Source organism: Malus sylvestris, chromosome 7 (assembly GCF_916048215.2).
Source record: "Malus sylvestris chromosome 7, drMalSylv7.2, whole genome shotgun sequence".
Taxonomy (NCBI): Eukaryota; Viridiplantae; Streptophyta; class Magnoliopsida; order Rosales; family Rosaceae; genus Malus; species Malus sylvestris.
In genome coordinates this window covers 28,460,984-28,482,625 of record NC_062266.1, presented here as the reverse complement: position 1 = coordinate 28,482,625, position 21,642 = coordinate 28,460,984, and the positions used below count along the sequence as shown (strand labels likewise).

The following is a 21,642-nucleotide window of genomic DNA, read 5'->3' as shown; positions in this document are numbered from 1 at the left end:
GAAGAAGAAAGACGAGCAGGAGGAAGAAGAAAAAGAAGAAGAAGAAGAAAAAAGAAAAAAAAGAAAGGGACCGAACCCAGAAGAGAAGAAGAAAGAGGAGGAAGAGAAGAAGAAGAAGAAAAAGAAAAAAAAAAGAAGGGACCGAACCAGAAGGAGGAAGAAGAAGAAGAGAAGAAGAAAGAGGAGGAGGAGGAAGAAGAAGAAGAAAAAAAACAAAAAAAAAATTGATCGAATCCCTTGCAACCCAGAAGAAGAAGGAAGAAGAAGAAGGAGGAGGAGGAGGAAGAAGAAGAAGAAGAAGAAAAAAAAAAACCCAGAAGAAGAAGAAGAAGAAAGAGAGAGAGAGAGAAAAAAAAAAAGTGGCAGACAGGTTTATTAAAAAAAATTAAAAAATTATTTTTATTTGCCACATGGCAGACATTTGGCAGCCACATCAGTATTTAAGTACTTAATGTTTTCATATACTCTTTTTTTATTCACATCTACTTACTATTGTTCATGAACTTTAGGTAGGAACTTGCATCCAAAATCCCATGTTGTTTGACAATTACATGAATAACATTTAAATCATTACTTTACGCAAAGTGAAAACGAAAAACATGACAACTTTTTAGGACTTGCATGATAAAAAAAAAAGTTCCTCTTTGCACAATACATTTAAAATATATCTTGACAATTACAATGGAAAAAAATAACACAATACACCTTTAGGGGCACGTAGCGTCCGTGATGCAAAAATGTCTCTCGCACGCACGTTAGTGCATGCGGAGAGGCTAGTATATATAAAGGGAGAAGGCCAAATAGGTGAAGCATTTCAAAATGCCAAGAAAGTCCCTTTTTTGTATTCACAACCAAACCCAAAAAATTTCAAAAAATGAGGATAAACTGGTAAAAAAACAATAACCACACAGAAATATGTATTGAAAAACCACCAGGACGTTCAGTTTTCTGCGTAGCAGTTTCCGTTCAGTTTTCAAACCCCCCACAACCTTTTATCATAACTTCTCCACTTCATTTGTTCAGTTACAAAATTTTGATCTCCGTACATCGATCAACCTCCTCTCCCAATTCGAGCACTACTTCTCTATTCTTTCTAATGCTTCGTCTTTCGGATCAGCTTGCTCTGACTCAGCCACTCCCGCTGGTTCGAAACCACCACCACCGTTGCGTACCGGAAGGACGGAGGAGATACGTTTTTCAATGAAGAAAGCATTTCGTGGACGCCCCTCAGTGTATTCGATAAGGTTTCTCAAGCTCTTTACAACGCCGGCCTCGGCTAACTGTCTCTGGTTCAAGTGCCAAGTTCAATCCTAAACCTAACTTTTTTTCTTTAATTTCTCAATTTTCTCCATCCAAGCAATAAAAAATTGAACTATGTTTTCAGATTATTGATCCCAATTTGTGAAATCGCTTCAAATTTTGAATTTTTTATTATGTGTTTTTGGGATTTTAGGCTGCTAGCATAGGGTCTATACTTTCAGGGAAGGATTGTTGCAGCTGAAACTGAATCATCACGTTCAGGGATGGATGTTGTTTTGATCAGGGATTCCCCTCATTGGGTTTTCATTACAGTTTGGATTTACAGTAAATGCAATTCCGGTTCCTAAAGCTCAAAGAGAAGGTCTGCAAAGGTACGTTTACAGCTATATATGTCGTGTTCCTTTCGAGTATGTGATCGGGCTTTTGTCTTTCTTCCATTTCAGTCATCCGTTTTCCTTTCAATTTTCACGAATAAGAAAATTTAGATGTTAAATTTTTCAGTGCACAGGTTCATATGTAATCCCTCCTATCTGTAATGGAAGTTTGTAGGGTTTATGCTTTGGTTTATAGTGATGGAAATAAAGTTGTTGCGATGAAGACCTCTCTCACTCTCTGAAGCCAGAACGGAGTGAAACGGTAATTCTCCGCGCCTTCTCCTTTTCCATTGAAGAGTTTGAATACTTACTTTTCCTACGTTTTTCTCATTGAATTTTCTTCAAGTGTATTTATTCAAATGGGTTTGACACATTTACCAGACACATGGAATTAGAAAGAAGACTAAACTTTGGGACCGTGTGGCACAATAGCCAGTAGACAAAAAGGAATAGATTGGATTAGTTGGATTCATTTTTTACTGCCTCACTGCAGAGATTATCACTTCCCTCCCCAACTTTTTTCTGATCTATGTCCACTTCGTCTAATTTTTTAAATGCCTTAATCTCTTGAATGCTTCTTCTTTGCTTTTTCGTCCATTTTCGGTTTTTAACACAGTTTGTAATTGTGAAACAGGTATTGGATTGATTTTAGCGAGTGGGTTTTTTTGTTAACGTGGATCAGATTCGGACCTTTGTGTCAATCGAAGTCATTGCTGGTTAGTTAGCCGAGGTATGGTTGCTAGCTTTCTGTCTTGGTGCAATTCAAAATGTTTTCAGTTGTTATATGGACTTAAGATTTAGTAAGTACTTGCCGAAAGTCATGGGATTTCGAAATATCGATGTCTTGGTTGCTTATTAGCTTAAACATCTAATCTAAGAACCAAGGTAGTCTTTTTTTCACTGCCTCACTACATACAATGTGTTGATGATTTAGACAACAGAGTCGTGTGACAGGATCTGTGCGTGCAACCTCATTGGTTAGACAGGCCTTGGTGTTTGCTGTTTTGGGCAATGTTTAATCCATTGCCAGTGGTGCACTACTTTGTGATACCATGGATGAGCAGGAAAGTAAATACAAGAGTTTGATTGCATAATTACACGGAAAAATAAGTTTATATAATTTTAACTATTCTGAAGTGAATCTTCTACTGGTCCGGTTCAATGTTGTCCCAGTTTACATGGGACAATGCAACACTTTATGACACTTTTCTTATCGGCTGTATATGGATCATCGTTGACTTATGGATTAATATGCTTATGTAGATGTATACATATGTTTTGATTCCTGTTAAACTTTGTTTGTATTATTTTTGTGGTTGGCATTGATAGTAGCTTTGAAAACATTCATATTTATCCATAGGACCTTGAGGGAGGGTGATCCAATTTTCAGAGAAGAACTAAGTTTTTCTCAGAGAGGACGAATTCTACAGCTTTTTAATTTCAAAGACAATTCCAGCCCCATTGGTGCATTTCCAATGCCTTAATCTCTTGAATTCTTTCACCTCTTTGGCATGTCAATTGTCATTATTAGCTATTAGATGAAGGACTTGAAATTATGACGTTCATTTTGAACTCAAAATTGAAGAAACACAAACACATTTGTAACTTCTACACATGTTATATTATGCAACATATACATGCAAATATATTCTAACCCTTGCACTATGTTGTTGCCCGTACAAAAAATGAAAAAAGACTAATGTGTTGCTCACTATAGTTTAATTAAATTGATGATACACATTTGAGGACATGATTTTTAAGGATAGTATCACTTTCATATGTTAGTTAACTGTTACAGTAATTTTTTCCCTTATGTGCTCATTTCCTTTGTCAAATAAATTATTGTGTTTATTTATTTTTTTGTAGGAATACAAAAAGTTTTCAACTGGAGTTCAACATATCAAGTATGGAGAGAAATGATAGGAGCAATATAGCCAAAGTTGTCATCTTCTTAAATAAATTGTTCTCAATGTTAGGATGTCTTTTTCCTCCGTTTGGGGTTTTGTCCTACCTGGTATGAACAATGTTTCAATTCTATCAAATATTCTCCCTCAACTTCTGTAAACTTTGAATTGCTCTCTGTATTACGTGACATGATGATCGCTTTTCTTTAATGTTTCTAATATGTCTCATAAAGAAAGAAAATAATGAAATACAAAACAAGTGAAGCAATTCACGCAGATACATATGTTTAAAATGTGAGTCGCGTGCAGCATGCCATGATTAAAAAAAAGCATTTCGCAATTATTTTGTGTCAAGGCCTTGAAATTGTATAATTGTACAAGATTATTGTGTTACCGTACGAGGCCTCGACATTACAGGGCCTTGAAATTCTCTCTTTCCCTTTTGGTTTTTGACAGATTGTATTAGATTGATTGTTGTTCGTTTGATGAAGTTCTCGATTCAAGAGCATATATATATATTCAGTTTCTACTATTTGGCGTTTGTTGAGTTTTAAGTCTGAGTTGTTGTGATGTTTGTGTGTTTCTAAATTTCTTTCAATAGCTTACTTTTAGTTTGCTTTTGTTTGTATATATTTCTTCCGAGCAATTTTTCGAGTTGCATTCATACGAGCTATACGAAAATGATAGTTATTTGAGAAAATTTGGAGAGAAGAGCGTCCTAAATTATTAGTACAACATCTACTATTGTAAAGTAAGCAGACATATTTGAGCTTTCTATTTTTTCCTATTATAGGCTGCATAATGAAAGGGATTGACTGCCTTTGTTGCTAATATTTATGGTGTCGGTGTTGTGGTGTAAACAAAAAAAAAAATTAATTTTCTCTACCAAATACTATGATGAATCCTATGTCAAATGATGTATATGGTTTTGAGATATGTAAAAGATCTATTGTGGTACATATCTGTATTTGACTATTTTGCCTGGTAGGTAACTGTGATCTTCATGCTTATTGTTTTGTGTGGGTTGTTAGAAAATACTCCAAACAGTGAGCAAGTTTTATTCGATATTGAATTTGTTAAAAGAAGAAGAGAACGCATTTTTCTCAATAGAATGCAAATTTCATTCAACTTGGAGAAATACTATTTGACCACTCAGACTTAATTAGTTTGTTTGTAACTTAAAACAACAGTGACACTATTAATATCTAAACCAAATGAACAATGAGCAATGACTTTTTGAGTAATCTGAGCGCTCAGATTACACATTTTAGTTCATCTTTTGGTGTCCTGCAAGTGGTCCCTTTACCAAAATGGTGGAAAGGTGTTGACCCATTGCATGAAGGCATGAGTTTGAATTCTGTTGGTGACTAATCTAACAAAATCTATCATTTGACAAAAAAAAAAAAGAGCAATACAGTCCGAGGCAGAAACAATGAGAGTTGCTGCACGCACTTCATTTGTGATTTAGGGGAAAGAATCTAATCCCCTTTTGAGGGAGTCTCTCGATTTCGATTACATTTGAAGTTTTTCCCTAAATAGTTGGACGAGGCCATCTCCTTTGGCAATTAGGGGTGGGTTCAAAAAACCGAAAACCGAACCGAACCGAAATCGAAAAAACCGAACCGAACGAAAAAATCGAACCGAATTGAAAAAACCGAACCGAACCGAACTCTTTTGGTTCAGTTCGGTTTTGGTGGTCTAGAAACCGAACCAAACCGAACCGAAATAATTAAATTAGTGTTTTTTAAATTTTATTTATTTAATTATTTGATTTTATTATATTAGAATATGATACTTCGGACTGCTGCTTTTGTAGGACTTGTTTGCTTTCCAATTCAAATTGTCTTCTTAGCTTCTCCATCTACAACAAAAATTAGAACTTATACCATTACATGCAATATTTCTAGTTTATATCATTAAGTGCAACACATATATAATAACACATATCTCAACTGTACTGCAATTGATTAGGGAAAGCAAACAACGTATAAAAGTCTCATGAATTTATTAAACACTACAAGATCAAAAACAAAATTCAAACTTTCTCACCTATGACCAAGTATAGTAGCTTCTGTGGCCTAACAATTTTGAAAAGTATATCAATATATTCAAAAATATTGATGAACACCTCTTCAAAATTTGCTGGTGGTAGAAGGTGAACACAGAATGTAGAAATTATATTATGTAACTACATATATGGATAAAAAAAATTCGGACCATAAAGATAAAGAAAATATCAAAAATTGTTACCTAGACAATAATAAAAATAAATAGTATATTATAGAATGTTTATCAGAAATTAAGCAAGCAATAGGCTCCTCTGAGTTAGCGTCAGCAGATAACAAGCTAGCCAAGCATTCGCGGAACTGTTCAACACATTTGACATTCAGAAGAGAAAAAAGATGGAGAATGTTATTGGTGGCCGCCTCGGATTCAGATAAGCCGTCAGGGATTGAGATAAACGTGAAGTGTGGATGGGCTGATGGGTTGAAGTTATGAGAGTTGAAGTTGGTGTGGATAATGGTTATGGAGAAGCCTTTGGTGTGTAGAATGTTGGCCAGTTGCAGCATTGGGTTTATATGTGATGCAGGAAAAGGCAAGGGGAAGAGTATCACTCTCCGGTGTTTGCTCTGCTCCATTAGAGGGATTATGTGGTTGCTTGGCTTGAAAATGTGGTGACTAATCAATCACAAAAGTTCTTTATTTATACTAGCTAATTGGAAGCTAGGGCATATGTCACAATCTCTGTGCCTAATTTTATAAGGGGAAGGGGTTTTTGAACATTAGTCCTTGCAAAATATTAGAATTAAAAAAAAAAAAAAAAAAACCTTGATGCTAGATTACATATTTAATTTAATCTCTGTACTTTTATTAAGATTTATATTCTATTTTTGTTATTTAATGTCTTCACATTAAAATTTTAATTTTATTGATATGCACATATTAGTTCTTTCAATTATAAATGAACATAAACGAGAAAATATTAAAAGAAATTAGTGACACATAAATATGTAAATATATGTGTACATAAATGACTGTACCGAAATGTTTGTACCTACATATATTATAATGAACCTAAATGTATGTACCAAAATGTATTATATTGAATTACTGTACTTAAATATCAATACCGAAATGTATGTACTAAAATATATTATATTGAATTAGTGTATCAAAATTTATGTACCGAAATGCATTATATTGAATTAATGTACCTATATATTTGTATCGATGGATATACTGAAATATATCAAATGAATTAATGTATCTAAATGAAAGATTATACAAATTGTATTCGAATATATTATATAAAAAAATTAGTTTACCTAAATGGAGACATCAAAATTTATTATGATGACTGAAATGAAAATGAAAATTAAATGTAATTAATACATTTAAAATAGGAAAGAAAAAAAAATTAAAACATCAAAATGTAATTAATAAATGAGATGATTAAATGTATCATAGATTAAAATTAGATTTTAATCTTACATAAGGTTATAATTTAAAACTCATCTTTTTTAAGGATTAAAATAAAGTTTTCTCTTTTATAAATCAATCTCTGACCTTTTCTCTCCTACCATTACAGGGAGTGTGTGTGTGTTAGGCACTTAGGGCACGTTTACGTAAGGATAATCGGCATCAAGAAACAGAATTGAATTCTAATTACGGAATACTCCGGTGTTTACCAAATCTGAGGGAATAAAAAATTTGTGGGTCCCACACAAATTTTGGAATCCAATTCCGAAATTTGGAGCAATTGGACTCCTAACTATGGGATGGTATTTGGATTCCGGAGGATTGATGTGACATCCCACATCGCCCAGGGGAGTGGATCATGTAAGCCTTATATGTATATTCTCATCTCTACCTAGCACAAGACCTTTTGGGAGCTCACTGGATTCGGGTTCTATCGGAACTCTGAAGTTAAACGAGTTCGCACGAGAGCAATCCCATGATAGGTGACACATTGGGAAGTTCTCGTGTAAGTTCCCAGAAACAAAATCGTGAGGGCGTGGTAAAGGCCCAAAGTGGACAATATCGTGCTACGGCAGAGTCGAGTCCGGGATGTGGTGGGGGCCCAGGCCGAGATGTGACAATTTGGTATCAGAGCCAATCCTTGGCCGGAAGTGTGCCGACGAGGACGTCGGGCCCTTAAGGGGGATGGATTATGACATCCCACATCTCTCATGGGAGTGGATCATGTAAGCCTTATATGTATATTCTCATCTCTACCTAGCGCGAGGCCTTTTGAGAGCTCACTGGCTTCGGGTTCCATTAGAACTCCGAAGTTAAGCTAGTTCGTGCGAGAGCAATCCCATGATGGGTGACCCACTGAGAAGTTCTTGTGTGAGTTCCCAGAAACAAAACCGTGAGGGCATGGTCGGGGCCCAAAGCGGACAATATCGTGCTACGGCGAAGTAGAGCCCGGGATGTGGTGAGGCCTCGGGCCAGGATGTGACAATTGAGGGGGCGAGGAATCCATTTTTCTTACCCATTGTGCCCTCGCATAAAAGTGGAAATTCCAAAGAAACCCAAGCTCTCGTCCATAGTGTTATCCCTCTCCCTCTCCCTCACCACCGTCGCACATCCATTGCCTTTCCCAGGACATAAACCCAGCCACCATTATCTTCCACAACAATTAAATTACAAATGTAGATCAAACCACAAACCAAGAAGAACCTTGCTGCAATTTTATTAGGTATTTTATGAACAAAATGTCAAAAACCAAGCCTCCACACCAAGCCAACATGAAATCACAGCCCTGTAAACTAATCTTTCAACATCATCGCCACCACCACCACTGCCCATCGGCCACAAACCCACCTTTAATTTCAAATTGTTGAAAGATGAGAAAGGCGGAGAAGGAGAGGAACAATTAGGTTGGGGTTTGGTAATTGGTTAGTTTGCTTTTTAATTTTATTTTATATCATTTGACTTTCTTTTAATCGGCATATAAAAATAATTTAATATAACAAGGGTATTTTAGTAATCATATTAGTTTATATTCGTATTCATGTGAACTAGTAAACAGTTTATATAGATAAATGTCATTCTTACTCCGATTCCATAAAGTTTTAGTAAACATTTTTAATAAGAATCTAATTCTAACTCCTATTCAATCCAATTCCTCCTCAATCTGATTCATCCTCAATTCAATTCCCTTCAATCTGATTACGAATTAGTAAACGCGTCCTTAGGCATGTGCTTTTCTTTACCAACCTGCTGCATATATAGTTCAATTTCACAAATAATGTAATTGATAAATTAGTTCTTCTCCTGTTACGTGTCTTTGGAGAGTGTTTTTAAGGTATGTTTATAAAATCTTAAGCTTTTCAAGGAGCTTTCCGAAAGGGAAAATCCTTTGTAAAACTCTGTATGTAATTTTTGTTATAAATAGAAAAGTTAGTGAGATAGCCTTCACGAGGGACGGGAGAGAAGCGGATGCAATATATCACACTATTCAGTTTCATAACTATAACACAAAAGATTGTAGGAAAGAAGAAAAGAGAGATACTGATATTATTGTTTTTACTTCTTTTATTTCAGTCGTGTGTTGTAATTACACACAAAGTGCTTTTTATGTAGAGTCACATCCGTGATAAAAATCAAAAGTGAAGTTATCGCTCTTTTTGAAAATTTCATATAATGACAAGCTATTACTTTAGCCTTTTTGAAATCTTCAGATACTAACAAACTAATGTGGGCATCCACTTTCATAATTGAACAATAATTTTCTTGTTTAATGAATTGACGTACCAAACTCTCATACTTAAATCTTAAACCTACCTTAATGAAGAAGCCGTTGGTCCACACAACAGTCTATAAATTAAGGGCATTGGTACCTAACTGCTTTTCAGATAAAATCTTACACCTAACTTTCTCAAGAGTCGCTGTTCCGCACAGACAATGATTGATTAAGGTCCCAAACTCTCGTACTTAAATCTTACACTTAACATAATTGGAGAAGCCGCTGATCCGCACAGCCAATGATGGAGTTACTAACAAGGTTAAGGTGGGCTTTAGGATAGGGAGTTTTAGTTCTTTAAACTTAAAAATACTAATTGTTTGAGTAATTTTTTTTATTTTTAATTGTTATGGCTAACTCAATATATCAAACACAGGTCAGTCAAAGAATAAAATGTTATTTTAAAATTATTTTAATCAATTCAAAATCCGTACGATTACTAGATCCTAGAAATAATAATTGACTTTATTATTTTATTCTATTCAAAACCATAGGGTTTTAGATTTTCTAAGAGTACGTAATGATTAGTTTTCATTATTTTATTGTTTTACTAGCCTCTCTGCGCGCGATCACGTGCATGCGAGAGGCATTTTTACATCACAGGCGCTACGTGCCCCAAAAATGTTTTCCTTTAAATATTCTTATATTTCTTAAGTGATGACTAAAAATAGATAGGATGTCATTGCCAAAGAAGATGGCCTCGTCCAACTATTTAGGGAAAAACTTAAAATGTAATCAAAATCGAGAGACTCTCTCAAAAGGGGATTAGATTCTTTCCCCTAAATCGCAAATGAAGTGCGTGCAGCAACTCTCATTGTTTCTGCCTCGAATTGTATTGCTCTTTTTTTTTTTTTTGGTCAAATGATAGATTTTGTTATATTAATCACCAACGAAATTCGAACTCATGCCTTCATGCAAGGGGTCAGCACCTTTCCACTATTGTGGTAAAGGGGTCACTTGCAGGACTGTATTGCTCATTGCCAAAAGATGAACTAAAATGTGTAATCTGAGCCCTCAGATTACTCAAAAAGTCATTGCTCATTGTTCATTTGGTTTAGATATTAATAGTGTCACTGTTGTTTTAAGTTACAAACAAACTAATTAAGTCTGAATGGTCAAATAGTATTTCTCCAAGTTGAATGAAATTTGCATTCTATTGAGAAAAATGCGTTCTCTTCTTTTAACAAATTCAATATCGAATAAAACTTGCTCACTGTTTGGAGTATTTTCTAACAACCCACACAAAACAATAAGCATGAAGATCACAGTTACCTACCAGGCAAAATAGTCAAATACAGATATGTACCACAATAGATCTTTTACATATCTCAAAACTATATACATCATTTGACATAGGATTCATCATAGTATTTGGTAGAGAAAATTAAATATTTTTTTTTGTTTACACCACAACACCGACACCATAAATATTAGCAACAAAGGCAGTCAGTCCCTTTCATTATGCAGCCTATAATAGGAAAAAATAGAAAGCTCAAATATGTCAGCTTACTTTACGATAGTAGATGTTGTACTAATAATTGAAGACGCTCTTCTCTCCAAATTTTCTCAAATAACTATCATTTTCGTATAGCTCGTATGAATGCAACTCGAAAAATTGCTCGGAAGAAATATATACAAACAAAAGCAAACTAAAAGTAAGCTATTGAAAGAAATTTAGAAACACACAAATATCACAACTCAGACTTAAAACTCAACAAACGCCAAATAGTAGAAATTGAAAATATATATGCTCTTGAATCGAGAACTTCATCAAACGAACAACAATAAATCTAATACAATCTGTCAAAAACCAAAAGGGAAAGAGAGAATTTCAAGGCCCTGTAATGTCGAGGCCTCGTACGGTAACACAATAATCTTGTACAATTATACAATTTCAAGGCCTTGACACAAAATAATTGCGAAATGCCTTTTTTTAATCACGGTGTGCTGCGCACGACTCACATTTTAAACATATTTATCTGCCTGAATTGCTTCACTTGTTTGTATTTCATTATCTTCTTTCTTTATGAGACATTAGAAACATTAAAGAAAAGCGATCATCATGTCACATAATACAGAGAGCAATTCAAAGTTTACAGAAGTTGAGGGAGAATATTTGATAGAATTGAAACATTGTTCGTACCAGGTAGGACAAAACCCCAAACGGAGGAAAAAGACATCCTAACATTGAGAACAGTTTATTTAAGAAGATGACAACTTGTGCTATATTGCTCCTATCATTTCTCTCCATACTTGATATGTTGAACTCCAGTTGAAAACTTTTTGTATTCCTACATAAAAATAAATAAATAAATAAACACAATAATTTATTTGACAAAGGAAATGAGCACATAAGGGAAAAAATTATTGTGACAGTTAACTAACATATGAAAGTGATACTATCCTTAAAAATCATGTCCTCAAATGTGTATCATCAATTTAATTAAACTATAGTGAGCAATGTTGGAGCAATATTAGAAAATAAGGAAAACTAATGAAAATGGCTTGAAAACTTTGAGTTTTAATGATAAGGACAAAATAAAGGGTAAAGTGAATAGTACCAGGATTGACTTTTTAGTGTAAAAATGTGGTTTTTCGTTAAAGTGAACAGTACCGGGTGCTTTTCATTAAAGTTCCCTAGAAAATATGAAAATCATAAAGAAAATCACAACATCAATAGTAAATATGAAAATCATAAAAACAACTAGAGATAAAGTTAGGAAAACTGACAAACTTTGAAGATTGAGGCTTGCATAAATGCAATGTCCTAAAGACAGAATTTCGCCCATACTCTTGTGCTTGTAGTTCGGTAGGCGTCCGTCTCCCAGGATTCAACAATCTATAATCCGAAGTCAAAGCACTTCAATCTTCGAACTCTGGCGAACTTCATATATTCTGTACTCTCAAGACACGACTCAGATTTCTACTAAGACATTGGAAAAAACTCTTCTCTTCATTCTATTAGACAGGTGGGATGCTTGAGTTTATATAGAACTCAAGCCACCCTTTTTGAAACAATATGACTGTTGTCTAAAGTTTCAACGAACAGATACAACTTATGAATTTGAATTCAACTATGACACATGACTCTTATTTTTCATTCATACAAAAATTAAATATTATAATATTAATTATAATATATAATTTCCAACAATCCCCCACATGAATGAAAAATTAGGAAGAATTTGAGAGTACAGGCGGACAAGAGATGCATCGGGAGATGTGTCTTTTGGACTTGAACCTACCCTAGTGAATACTTATCGGATTTACTTGGAGACGCAATGAATATAGAATCTTGAACTGTTCACCGCAGTAGTAAACCGAGACAATAAGCAACACACATCACTAATCCTAATATATTCCGGTTCATACGATTGTGTTCATTTTGGTCTTGAACAAATCCCGGATTCATGAAAGCTTTAGAGAATTTAGCCATCTCATACTCATAGAAGCGATCCACTTCTACTCTCACATAGGTGACCAATGATTAAGAATAGTCTGCTCTATTCCTCTTATTTATAAGATATCACCGTCATTAAGTATAAATATACACCCTAAAACTTCTGCAGACAACACACTTCTTCCATCATAGGAATGAGGTATATAGTGTGTTAACTTCTTTGAATCATGCCCAACCAGTTTGCCTATTGAACTTAGACCATGGGATCTCCAATCAACTAAATTAGGTTTCCGCTCGGCTGATTCATTAGTTATGTTGGCTTTAGCCTCATTCCTCTCGATGATCAACTTACTCTCTAGTCTAACCTTTAATAATTGGATCCACTACTAGGTTGACTATTTTTAATGGTGTATACAATCCATCTTATGAAATTATATTTCATACAAGAGTAGTTGATTTACAACGTCAAGTCCTCAACCGTACATGTTGGGACTTTAGTTAGTAATTTGCTAATACTTGGGCATACTCCCCCACATTTAAGGTAGTTGTAAGAAGGTCTCTAACCTTACCATACCTTAAACAATTACTCATTACAGGAAATGACATCTTAAATGTCGTTCAATCAGCAAATTACTTTTAACCAACCCCCACAATTCTTTCATAATTGTAGTTTCTTGTAATGCTATCATTAAATCGATCACATTTTCCACTTTAAGAAGTAAGGAACAACTAAGATAGACCTTACATATCTATCTTCTTAGGCCTTCATGCCTCACTAGCCATTATGGAAAAAGCACTTCTTGGCTTTCATCCTTTCCACACTATGACTAACATACATGACCCAATGTCCATGTCCATTTATATGCTTACTTAATAAGTATCATCATGCATGTCTAATACAATTATGCGAAATGCCCCGCAGATTTTTAGTGTTGTCTTTTCCTTTGTGAAAGACCCCCACATTTTCAAGATTATTTCTCTATATTGAGATCATTTTGAATAACACTCAATAATATTCATTTTCTCCATGACTGACATGGCAAATGCATCACTCTCCTCGGCAAAGAAGCAAAACACATAAACTAAATGCTTCTCAAGAAATCTTCCAGAAAGTTAAGTGTTGCATCATATACTAGTTGGAAAGGTCGTACTCTTTCACTGCCAAAAGCAGCACTTCAAATGGCATGCTTTTTCCTTGGAATCTCATATGGCAGATTCCACCTTTTAGTTCCACCACCTTACAGAAACTATTCATTTGTCAATTAGTTGCATATTAACGGCCACTTGGTTCTAAATGCCCCAAAATTCTTGACTCAAATGAATATAGAACCGTCAAGCCGCGGTCTCATCGATTTCTCTTTTATCTAGAATCTCCAACTGGTCAATTGTGATGGAGTTCTACATATACCATATATATTTTACAGAACACCCAATGATTCATTTCCGGACTCCACACATATGAATGCAACAAATCAAGGTATGCATCTAACTGTCATACTAATTTCACACCATTCTCATCCCATTTCAGTTGTCTTAGTGTTGCACACATGAGGCTTTGAAACAGGTAATTCGTTCCCAGAAAATAAGGGCACGCAAAAAATAAAAAGGAACTGTTAGATTAAAGCAACAACTCCCCATGCGTATACAAGATGAATATGTACACAGACCAAATACAGTTCAACACTATAGTTTTTCAATATATCATCATGCTTTATGACATTTTCATTTCGGAAATGATAAAACCTTAACAGTTATTGAGTTCCAAACCGTTTGACATGCAAAACAACATGATCCATTGTCCAAATGAATGTATTATGGCGAAATTACCATTCAAAACTATGTTAAAACACCAATCCAAACTATTGTAAGAGATACGTATATTCAACAGTATGCAAAACCCATCAAATGTAAGCAACAGTGTAGCTTTTTAATCAAAGCAAATGGCAATTCATTCATCTACTAAATCAATATATCTAAAACTGATTGTCAAAAAGAAACGAATCTAAGTTTCTTAATTTAAGTGCTTTGCGAACACAAAAACCATACTTCACATGAAATCACACACACACGGGGCAAAGCCTCTTTTGCATATTCGAAATACATACCGCAGAGATTTTTGTCTCGTAATAACACAGCTCCTCATATCATTACGTTGAATTAATCATGTGAGAATAACACAAGATTCATTTCACAATTGGCAATTTTCCATGACACTTGTAGATCACCATGAAACCACTCACATATCAAATTCACCTTGATATATACAACTTGCCAACTGACCCACTATGGTTATAGATTACCAGTTTGGTGAATGGTGTCTCCAAGCAGTTGATAACTTATTCAGACGAGCGGTTACACTTATATCTATACCAATGGAAGAGAGACACAACTTCTGAAACCCGCTCATTCATTTGGACCAAATGATCCATACAAAGTTTGCTCTTTTCACAACGTGTCTGCATTTAGAATGCAAACTACGCATCGCTTGTGAGATATACCGATTCAAATCAACATTTTTATTCTATTTTTTCATAAAGAAAACCTTCATGGATGTGTCTGATTAGAATCAAACAAACCATTACATTCCTTTTATTAGAAAAATCCAATGGCATTTGGCATATTTCAAATGCCAAACTTCTCTATTTCGGCACATCTCCTTTCTGTAAAAGGAACTCTTTCATTAACTGGTATTAATCCATTACACCTGCAATTCATGTGGCTTTAACCGACACATCTTTTCAGTGTGTGCGTAAACTGACCATACTACAACATGGTGATATTAAGCACTAAAACCCAATCCTAGCCTAGTTGATTTCCAATAAGAAACCACTTTTCCAAAGCCACAATGGTTAAGAAATTTGACTCTTCCTCGCTATGACTAGTAACAAGAGAAATCAAAACTCTTATCATTGCAAGGTATTCCCAAACTTCCAGTGTGTAATTCTTCTCAAGGGAATTGGCTTTGGTTTCATACATGACTAACATGAGAATATCCAAGCCCACGCTTGCTTATTATAAAGCCATATTGGGTCTAATGCATTTTGCAAAATGCTCCCACACTTTTAGTGTCTTGTCATTTCTTTCATAAAAACCCCCACACTTTTAATCCAGTCATAGTCTTTTCAAGACGATAATAACTCATCTAAAATGAGTTCAAAGATTTAATTTGAATACAGTATCTTCTTTTGTTATCACAAAAGCTTTCTTACCATGAGTAACCATTGATAAAACACACGCATTGGTTGCCATTGCTTACTAAATAAGCAACATAACGTCTTTCTGCAAATTTAGAAAAGACCCCCACACTTTTGGTGTCTTATTGTTCTCAAAGGACTTGGCTTTTAGTCTGGACCATTCCCGATTTATGGCAAACCCAGTATTGTGGTTTCCATTAGACATAGTTTCCATTTATACGGAACTATCCTGTACAACTCAAAGGTCATATTAACTCACTTAAAACTCTGAGATAATTCACTATGTCCTTGAAGCCTTCACGCATCTGCCAAATAGGGATTAACTGCATCAAACATTGCATTTATGCAAGTCTCAATCTTCAAAGTTTGTCAGTTTTTCTAACTTTATCTCTAGTTGTTTTTATGATTTTCATATTTACTATTGATGTTGTGATTTTCTTTATGATTTTCATATTTTCTAATATTGCTCCAACAATCTAAAGACAGAATTTCGCCCCTACTCTTGTGCTTGTAGTTCGGTAGGCGTCCGTCTCCCAGGATTCAACAATCTATAATCCGAAGTCAAAGCACTTCAATCTTCGGACTCTGGCGAACTTCATATATTTTGTACTCTCAAGACACGACTCGGATTTCTACTAAGACATTGGAAAAAACTCTTCTCTTCATTCTATTAGACAGGTGGATGCTTGATTTTATATAGAACTCAAGCCACCCTTTTTGAAACAATATGACTGTTGTCTAAAGTTTCAACGAACAGATACAACTTATGAATTTGAATTCAACTATGACACATGACTCTTATTTTTCATTCATACAAAAATTAAATATTATAATATTAATTATAATATATAATTTCCAACAAGCAACACATTAGTCTTTTTTCTTTTTTTGTACGGGCAACAACATAGTGCAAGGGTTAGAATATATTTGCATGTATATGTTGCATAATATAACATGTGTAGAAGTTACAAATGTGTTTGATTTTCTTCAATTTTGAGTTCAAAATGAACGTCATAATTTCAAGTCCTTCATCTAATAGCTAATAATGACAATTGACATGCCAAAGAGGTGAAAGAATTCAAGAGATTAAGGCATTTGAAATTCACCAATGGGGCTAGAATTGTCTTTGAAATTAAAAAGCTGCAGAATTCGTCCTCTCTGAGAAAAACTTAGTTCTTCTCTGAAAATTGGATCACCCTCCCTCAAGGTCCTATGGATAAATATGAATGTTTTCAAAGCTACTATCAAAGCCAAACACAAAAATAATACAAACAAAGTTTAACAGGAATCAAAACATGTGTATACATATGCATAAGCATATTAATCCATAAGTCAACGATGATCCATATACAGCCAATAAGAAAAGTGTCATATAAGTGTTGCATTGTCCCATGTAAACTGGGACAACATTGAACCGGACCAGTAGAAGATTCACTTCAGAATAGTTAAAATTATATAAACTTATTTTTCCGTGTAATTATGCAATCAAACTCTTGTATTTACTTTCCTGCTCATCCATGGTATCACAAAGTAGTGCACCACTGGCAATGGATTAAACATTCCCCAAAACAGCAAACACCAAGGCCTGCCTAACCAATGAGGTTGCACGCACAGATCCTGTCACACAACTCTGTTGTCTAAATCATCAACACATTGTATGTAGTGAGGCAATGAAAAAAAGACTACCTTGGTTCTTAGATTAGATGTTTAAGCTAATAAGCAACCAAGACATTGATATTTCGAAATCCCATGACTTTCGGCAAGTACTTACTAAATCTTAAGTCTATATAACAACTGAAAACATTTTGAATTGCACCAAGACAGAAAGCTAGCAATCATACCTCGGCTAACCCACCAGCAATGACTTCGATCGACACAAAGGTCCGAATCTGATCCACGTTAACAAAAAAACCCACTCGCTAAAATCAATCCAATACCTGTTTCACAATTACAAAATGTGTTAAAAACCGAAAATGGACGAAAAAGCAAAGAAGAAGCATTCAAGAGATTAAGGCATTTAAAAAATTAGACGAAGTGGACATAGATCAGTAAAAAGTTGGGGAGGGAAGTGATAATCTCTGCAGTGAGGTAGTAAAAAATGAATCCAACTAATCCAATCTATTCCCTTTTGTCTATTGGCTATTGTGCCACACAGTCCAAAGTTTAGTCTTCTTTCTAATTCCATGTGTCTGGTAAATGTGTCAAACCCATTTGAATAAATACACTTGAAGAAAATTCAATGAGAAAAATGTAGGAAAAGTAAGTATTCAAACTCTTCAATGGAAAAGGAGAAGGCGCGGAGAATTACCGTTTCACTCCGTTCTGGCTTCAGAGAGTGAGAGAGGTGTTCATCGCAACAACTTTATTTCCATCACTATAAACTGAAGCATAAACCCTACAAACTTCCATTACAGATAGGAGGGATTACATATGAACCTGTGCACTGAAAAATTTAACATCTAAATTTTCTTATTCGTGAAAATTGAAAGGAAAACGGATGACTGAAATGGAAGAAAGACAAAAGCCCAATCACATACTCGAAACGAACACAACATATATAGCTGTAAACGTACCTTTGCAGACCTTCTCTTTGAGCTTTAGGAACCGGAATTGCATTTGCTGTAAATCCAAACTGCAATGAAAACCCAATGAGGGGAATCCCTGATCAAAACAACATCCATCCCTGAACGTGATGATTCAGTTTCAGCTGCAACAATCCTTCCCTGAAAGTATAGACCATATGCTAGCAGCCTAAAATCCCAAAAACACATAATAAAAAATTCAAACTTTGAAGCGATTTCACAAATTGGGATCAATAATCTGAAAACATAGTTCAATTTTTCATTGCTCGGATGGAGAAAATTGAGAGATGAAAGAAAAAATTAGGGTTAGGATTGAACTTGGCACTTGAACCAGAGACAGTTAGCCGAGGCCGGCGTTGTAGAGAGCTTGAGAAACCTTATCGAATACACTGAGGGGCGTCCATGAAATGCTTTCTTCAATAAAAAACGTATCTCCTCCGTCCTTCTGGTACGCAACGGTGGTGGTGGTGGTTCTGAACCAACGGGAGTGGCTGAGTCAGAGCAAGCTGATCTGAAACGAAGACGAAGCATTAGAAAGAATAGAGAAGCAGTGCTCGAATTGGGAGAGGAGGTTGATCGATGTACGGAGATCAGAATTTTGTAACTGAACAAATGAAGCGAAGAAGCTAAGATAAAAGGTTGTGGGGTGTTTGCTCCCTAAATCCGCCATGGTGCCTTGCGGACAAGCCAGAATTTACTTCACATACGAGATTGGTGGGTGCGGGCGTGCCACTACTAGATGGCGTTAGTAGACGAGATTTGAATGACTGAGATTGTGCCTTTTGACTTCAAATCAAGAGATTGTGCCATTTAAGTGGGAGTTGCTCAAATCAAGGTTCTTTCTTTGCCTTAAAAATAAGGACTTTACTTATATGGAGAGATAGAACAATATGTAAATGACAAAGGAAAGTGAATGACTAATATTGTAGATTGCTTGTAAATTAAATGACTGAAGATGAGTTGTACATGAAAACTACAAAGGAAATCGATACTGCAAGTGAGCAGCAGAGCTAATAAACTAGACAAAAGATGGCTTTTGTGAGGGCTGATCCCGAAAGGGATAAAGGCTTGGGCTGACTACAGCTTCTTTTGAAGGCAAATCTGGCTTTGAGCAGAGTTTGTGCTTGTATTTGTTTGTTTGATTAAGTGTCCATAATCCTTGTGCTTGTGCTCATTTATATAGAGATCTGGAGGAAACCCCTGCTGAAGACACTGCATCTGCCCGAAAGAAACTTGGGCAGTTTGTATTTCACTTGCCAACTTGCATGGAGAAATAATATTAAAAGGGGAACTTGCATTTCTACCACATGCTTTCATCACATGTCTTCTCACTTGTAATAAACTAACATTTAAAAAAAAGTAAGTTGGCTTCTTTCACATGTTCTCTACATCTACATCCGTATGTTGCCTACCAACCCATTTACAAGTATGCAATTTGTTGATTAAACAAAGGCTTGACAAACCTCCACCACCCAAACAAATGGGAGAAACAATATTATAGTGTCAAACCCCTCCACTTGATAGCTAAATATCTTCAAAGTTAGTCTTCTTGCTCATTAATCCTCCAAATGCCACATTTTACCCAAATTGCCCAAATAAGTAAAAACGGGTATATTTTGAGTGCAAACAGTGCCTCCCAAGTTTTACAAATTTGAGCAAAGTTTGTGAAACTTACAACTCCAATAAGCTCCTCCAGAAGATTGATGATATAGCAGGCATAAGAGACATTTGAGCATGAAGAACACTTGATCACAAATGGTAACTTTGTTTGCTATGACTTCCCAAAAGCCTTGGTGGCTCCAGTGCTGCTAGAAAGGAAGAGGCACGTCTACCTCTTTGGTCCTTCTGTCGTTGATAAACTTGGCAAGATGAGCAAGGCAATTGGCAATGTAACTAGCATTGGAAAAAAGGTTGTCTGGCTTGTGTTCCTTCTTGTTGATACTAAAAAACATGGGAGCACCTTTATTCATTACAGAGATGATAAACCAGAAAAATGCCCGAAGTCGGGCAAACTAGAAAAGAGGGATATGAGATAAATAAACTTGGGCAACTATTATTTTTATTGTTCTTTTTCTTTTTGCCCCTTTTCATATGTAATATAATATAATATAATATAATACATATATATATAGCCCATTTCGGGCAAAATGGAAGAAAGAGAAACAAGGAGACAAGAAGAAAGAGAGAGAGAGAGAGAGAGAGAGAGAGAAGAGAAATAATAAAAAAGAAAAATGAAGAAAGAGGGAGGTGCCCTTTCGGGCAAAGTGAAGGAAAGAGAAAGGAAGAAAGGAAAAGAAAGGGAAATGAGAGAAAGAAAAGGAAAGATAGTGACAGCCACCTTGAGTGACTTTTCTTTCCTCTACATATAGTATAATAAAAAGACATATAATATTGATAAATATAGAGCCCTTTTGGGCAAAATAGAAGAAAGAGAGATACAATAAAAACAAGAAAAATGGAGAAAGAGAGGAGTGCCCTTTCGGGCAAAAAGGGGACGGAAGAAACAAAAGAGAAAGAAAGGGAAAAGGAAAGGGAGAGAGAGAGGAAGAAAGAAATTAAAAAAAAAAGAATAAGGCAGTACCCCTTTAAAATATCAGCCGACGTAATGCTTTAAAACTCCTTCAAAGTCAGCTTTTTCAGAATCCTTTTCACAGTCTTCCACGTGGTCCTTATCAAATAGAGTACCCCATTTAGCTGACCATGGCACCTCAGTTTTGATTAAAATAAGAGCAAGCCTTCCCCCTTGGTTCTGTCCTCACCAATTAAGCCTAATTTACATCTTGCTGTCTGTACCCAAACCGATTACCAGACCCTTTATTCTCCCGAAGAGTATTCCAAGATTGTTCTTCTCTAAAGACAGGGACTGGTGCAGAAATGCCATGTCACTCTCGACTGTCGGGCTCCGAATAATCGATTTTGGGCTAGAGATAGAGTTGGAGATTAAGTTGGCGGGTTGGTTTTTGTACGACCCCAGCTCTGATCTTCATCAGCTTTAACTTCTTGTTTCACTTTTACAATTTCATCAGGGAGCACAACCATCTCTCTAAGTTGTAGGATCTGGTCTCTGGTGTACTTCCCTCGCTCACGACCATCAAACCGTGTGTTTTCCGACTCTCCAACCTTGATAGAGAAATTGATGGGAACGCCGTAATGGGGATGGCTAAATCCTGGAAGTAAAT

General features: G+C 35.4%; 2 long non-coding RNA genes across 18 annotated transcripts; one reads left to right on the top strand and one right to left on the bottom strand.

The window, feature by feature from the left end:
* Window positions 1–714: 714 nt before the first annotated feature.
* On the top strand, window positions 715–3,822 carry LOC126629582 (uncharacterized). Of its 10 annotated transcripts, XR_007625795.1 has the most exons (5): window positions 752–1,631; window positions 1,762–1,896; window positions 2,269–2,364; window positions 2,995–3,098; window positions 3,501–3,822. It is a non-coding gene; the product is annotated as an uncharacterized LOC126629582 (long non-coding RNA). The 10 variants fall into 10 exon arrangements; XR_007625789.1 differs by having other exon boundaries at window positions 715–1,631; window positions 2,269–3,098; XR_007625790.1 differs by lacking the exon at window positions 3,501–3,822 and having other exon boundaries at window positions 759–1,302; window positions 1,454–1,631; window positions 2,269–3,288.
* Window positions 3,823–10,442: 6,620 nt separating this feature from the next.
* Window positions 10,443–19,177, bottom strand: LOC126627960 (uncharacterized). Of its 8 annotated transcripts, none has more exons than XR_007625190.1 (5): window positions 18,455–19,177; window positions 18,190–18,324; window positions 17,723–17,818; window positions 11,506–11,578; window positions 10,443–10,755 (listed from the first exon to the last, which is right to left on the bottom strand). It is a non-coding gene; the product is annotated as an uncharacterized LOC126627960 (long non-coding RNA). The 8 variants fall into 8 exon arrangements; XR_007625192.1 differs by lacking the exons at window positions 10,443–10,755; window positions 11,506–11,578 and adding an exon at window positions 17,159–17,498 and having other exon boundaries at window positions 18,455–18,632; window positions 18,782–19,174; XR_007625189.1 differs by lacking the exon at window positions 10,443–10,755 and having other exon boundaries at window positions 11,322–11,578; window positions 18,455–19,176.
* Window positions 19,178–21,642: the final 2,465 nt, after the last annotated feature.